The sequence below is a fragment of the Kryptolebias marmoratus genome, linkage group LG14, assembly GCF_001649575.2.
Source record: "Kryptolebias marmoratus isolate JLee-2015 linkage group LG14, ASM164957v2, whole genome shotgun sequence".
Classification (NCBI taxonomy): domain Eukaryota; kingdom Metazoa; phylum Chordata; class Actinopteri; order Cyprinodontiformes; family Rivulidae; genus Kryptolebias; species Kryptolebias marmoratus.
Genome location: NC_051443.1, coordinates 16,716 through 21,791, shown reverse-complemented (window position 1 = coordinate 21,791; position 5,076 = coordinate 16,716). Strand labels below are relative to the sequence as shown.

Here is a 5,076-nt window from a genome sequence, read left to right as displayed (position 1 = left end):
GACTTCTGATGAAACAGCTTTTTCAGAAGGTCTCCTGTCAAACTCTGGTTGGTTGTAAGGGAAGGCTCTACCAGTCTGTTGTGGCAGGGCATCAAGATTTGTAACCTAGGTGAGTGGAAACCATAATGTAAGTGAAACTTTATTTTCAAAAGACTACATGACACTATATGTAAAGGTTAATGCTTTAGTAATCTCTATGTACAGCTAAATAAAGAAATGTTTTTTGTTATTCAAACTAAGTTTGTGTTTTATATTTTTTTAAAAGGGCCTGAAATATTGACAAATAATGAGCAGAAGTCAAAACGTTTTTTTCACAAGTCCTATCCAACTTGTCAGAAATTAGCTATTGCAATAGAATATATATATGAAGAAATTATCAAACAAACTATAAATTAAAGTTCTCATTGCATGAAGGTAAGATATGAAAAGCTTACCGGCATCCTGCCACAACTGGATGGAAGGCGGCTGTTATTTCCTGCATTACTCTATTTGAGTCCCAGTCGTTCCAAAATTCCAAGGCAGATTTAATCAGTCCATTTTCAAACAGCCAAGCTTTCTTGGCACGTCTTGGCACGTGTGCAGATGTGTGGTCTGGCAGAAGAATGATCTCTTTGGTGAAAAACTGAGCAAAGGCCGTACACAGTGTAAAGGTGGCTGAAACCTAAGATAAATAAAACAATCATTTAAAAAAACCGTCACGAAAGAGGATTAGCGCGTTGCTAGCATGTAAACAAAAGCTGGTTACGTTGTTATGTAACACCGGTTTGCGGCGAAAGTCGCGCCCATAATTCACGCAAAACCTCAAGGGGACTAGGAATAAGGTGGATAACAAAAAAATCGTATCTACAATGTTTATTTTCATTGCAGCAACAAGTGAAACTTTTTAAAGCCATATTTTTCCCCCTCCTGTTGTTTTAAACATTCAATATACATGTACAAACAAAGCACAGGCTGCTGCACATTGAATAACCATAACCATAATTAGTCCATCTGGACTCTGGAACAGCAGCTCAGGATTGGACACGTCACTGTGAGTGGAGACACGTGATTAGAAAAGTCTCTTGACAAGGTGGCAGAAAGAGTTCCAAACAGACAACAGCTTACAGTGGCGTGGAGTACTGGACGGCTGGGGAGAGAGGAGCAGAATCTGGGTTGGATCCAGGTGGTAATGAGGGTGAGCAGGGTTCGGTCTAGGAGGTGATCCGGGTGGTTACTCTTCATTAACATTAACAAAAGTATTGGAAATAATAGTTAAATTTTCACAAAAAAAGCAAACTTCAATTAAAATTAAACTGATTACAGTGTTTCTTTCTATCCTTCATAGGAGCAATAATTAATGTTGGTTTCACAACAGGAGCAACACTAAACAGACTCCTTAGTGCTGGAGATGTAACAACACACCAGGCTGATGTGTTCCAGCAGGCAGCACAAGGATTTTTGGTGCAGGCAGTGGAGTATGCCATAGCAAAACTACCCTTCGGAGAGCCCTTGCTTCAGCATGCCAAGTGTGTGGACCCCAAGTTCAGGTCTGATTGTGATGTTCAGGATGCATTGTACTTTGTGAACAGGTAAGTGTCGGTAACACAAATCTTGTTTTTCTTTCCCTTCTCCCTCCCAAAATCATTTTTGTTTTGTACACATTGTCAGATTTCCTGAGCTGCTTCCATTTCATGAGCCCCAAGAGCACGACCAACTGAGTGAGGAGTTTTTGGATTATCAGTTATTAGAAATCTCTGTACCAGATCCTGCCACATTTGACATTGAAGGTTTTTGGGGGGTCATGTCATCACTTAAGAACAGGGTAAGTAATGTGTGGGTATACAACTGCCTCATATCAGGTTATTAAACCTAAATAAAATCTTACTAATTGGGACTTACTGGTTTACTTTCTTCAAAGGTGACTGGTGTGGACAGATTTACATGGCTGGCTACCATTTCCAGACATAACTCTTGTCCTTCCCCACTCCAATGCCGATGCAGAGAGAGTTTTTTCTATGGTCGGCATTAACAAGACAAGACTTTGCAGATAACAAGACAAGCAGGAACAGCTTGGCCCTGAATGGCACCTTATCATCAGTAATGACTGTAAAAATGGCGGGTCTTGAGCCCAGATGTTTTAAATGGGAGCCCCCTACATCTGTGCTTAAAAAAGCAAAATCTGCTACAAACACTCCGAGTCAGGCAACCCGGTTTCATCCGAGTCCAACGAGGACAGCTTTTCCGTCGGTGTCCCTGCTTCCAGCTGGGCAGACCACATGGATTATGTTGAAGGGTTAGCTGGAGATGAAGCAGGTGCTCAGTCTCAGTTCCTGCTGGACCCTCATCAGACAGACGAGGACATGCTGGACATCAGTCTGGACGTTCAAGGTCTGTCGAAGGATGAGGATGAGTTTTCGTCGGGTCAGGTTGCTGCCGCCGCTGCTGCGCCGGCGGGCCAGGACGACATGTCATTCCTCTCCTTGTACCGGCGTGCAGCTGAGAAACTAGACGTGGTGTGGCCATGTCCCCCCCCCTGCACAGAAACCGTTGCGGTTTGCGGGGTTTTACCTCCCCGCGGAGCCAACCGAGGTCTGCCCATTTTCCCAGATTTTATCTTGGAACTGATGTCCTCGTGGAACAAACCACTGTCCACCTGCGTTACAGTACCGGCTACGGACAGTATCTGGATCTGGAAGGCGCGGAGAAAGCCACCCACCAAATATTTCACCCATGGAGCCATGCCTGGCAGCGTATTTGGCGCCATCCCACAAATGTGGCGTGAGCGGCCCCACATCCCTTCCATCCAAGCACTGTAGGTTTTCTGCTGCGCAGCTGGAAAAAATCTACAGAGCTCAAGCGACCACTGCTCGAGCACTGAGCTCCATCTCCATGCTCCAGACGTACCAGGCTATGCGCCTGGCGGAGCTCGGAGCTCAGGTCCCATCGGAGAATCCACTGGTACCACTCCTGAACGAGGCCAGAATCACCGCAGATTACATCCTCCGTGTGTCCCGCTGTGCTGCGCTCTCTGTGGGCAGAGGGATGGCAGCAACGGTGGTGGCACAAAGGCACCTGTGGCTGACTTTCTCCGACGTCCCGGATCGGGACCGGGCCATCTACCTGGATGGTCCGGTGGCGGCTGACGGGCTGTTTGGACAGTCTCTTGATGCCATACAGGTGAAATTTGAAAGGAAGAAACAGACGAAAGCGCTTCGCTGTATTATTCCCAGACGTGATGTGAGACCCAAGTCCAGCGTGGGCACTCGCAAACCGGCGATACCACCGCCTCCACCGAAGAGAGCGACGTTACCCGTGAGCCTCAGCTCCCAGCTGTTACAGCCTCAAAACCACGGCCAAGCTCCCCGCCACTCGGCTTGGAGCAAAGGTCCCCCTCCGAATCTCCAGAGGAACTCAACGTCTCGGAGGAAGAAAACACAGTCCTCCTAGCAGCGGGACTGCAAATTCAGGGGTTTCAGGAGCAGGGAGACATGACCGCCTGCTTTCGGCGGCCGCCAAAAAGGCGTTTTGTTCAGGGTCCCAGTCCCAAAAGGTGCTGCGGTTCCCCCACACAGTCTCCCAAGCACATTTTTCCCACTCACACAATGTTTGCACTAAAAGCCCCCAGATCGGTTGCTGTAAATGTTTGCCAAGGCACAACAAATGTTTAAAATGTTTGTGTAAAGCTTTCAATAAAGACTGGATTTTGTGCAAAAAATGTAAATCAAATGACTGCGGGCGGGAGTTGAAATATGCTGCACCTCCCTCGCACGCCGATGGAGGGCAGCACCTTCTCGCTAACAGTACAGCAAGTCAGTCGTCTGGCCTCACGGCTCCCTCTCTGGTGCGCATGCGCACTCTCACCATCGGTAGAAAAAAACGTTGCTATGGGTTACCGGTTACAGTTCAGCCGGAGACCCCCCTGCTTCAACGTGGTGGTAAACACAGCTGTAGGAACCGAAGCAGCGAAAATTCTGAGAGAGGAAATAAACGTGCTGTTAGCAAAAGGAGCGATTCGAGTGGTTTCCGCTTTGGAGACGAACAAAGGTTGGTACAGCCGTTATTTCGTTGTTCCGAAAAAAGATGGCAGGCCTCCGATCTTGGACTTGAGAGTGTTAAACAAGTACCTACGAATGTACAAATTCAAAATGCTAACACTCAAACATCTAAATGCTGTCGGGCCGGGCGATTGGTTTACAACAATCAATCTCACAGACGCTTACTTTCATGTAGCGATACACCCGAACCACAGACAGTTTCTGAGGTTCACCTTCGAGGGCCTAGCCTACGAGTACGTAGTACTGCCCTTCGGACTGTCTCGCACCCCGCACCTTCACAAAATGTGTAGAGGCGGCGTTAGCTCCCCTCAGAATCCGTATTTTAGCTTATCTGGACGACTGGGCTCTGATAGCCAGCTCCAGAGAGCAGGCGACAGAACAGCTGTCTCAGGTCCTGGCACACATTCAAGCGCCAGGCTTTTCGGTGAACTTTCAAAAAAGTTCACCGACTCCCAGTCAGCAGTTTTCATTTCTCGGGCTGGAAATATGCTCCCTGTCAAGCAGAGCTCGTCTCTCAGAACACAGAGTCGCCGCATTTCACTGCTGCCTTGCTCAGTTTCAGTTGGGACGCAAACTGTGTTTACGGACGATCCTACAGCTGATGGGCATGATGGCCTCCATGATAGCAGTAGTGCCACTTGGACTGCTGAAAATGCGCCCGTTTCAGCGCTGGACTCGNTTCTCACGAGCTGTGTGTGTCACGTCACCTCCACAGAAAGCTAACAATAACCACCTCTTGCATGCTGGCTCTCAGACCTTGGAGGGAGCCCGGCCTGTTGTGCCAAGGCGCACCAATAGGGAGAGTGTCTTTTTGCAAGGTGGTGTCCACAGATGCCTCCCTAATGGGGTGGGGGGCTCTGTGCGATAGTGTGGCGGTGAGGGGGGTTTGGACACCGGCACAATCCAAGCTCCACATAAACCACCTAGAGCTATTAGCAGTCTTGCTGGCTCTGAGACGCTTTTGCCAAGTTCTGACAGACCATCATGTTCTGATCAGAACAGACAATACGACTGTGATTTCATACATCAACAGACAAGGGGG

General features: G+C 48.2%; 1 pseudogene; it reads left to right on the top strand.

Annotated features, from left to right (window-relative positions):
- The first annotated feature begins 3,693 nt into the window (after window positions 1–3,693).
- LOC119617658 overlaps window positions 3,694–5,076 on the top strand; it is a 17,852-nt pseudogene continuing 16,469 nt past the window's right edge.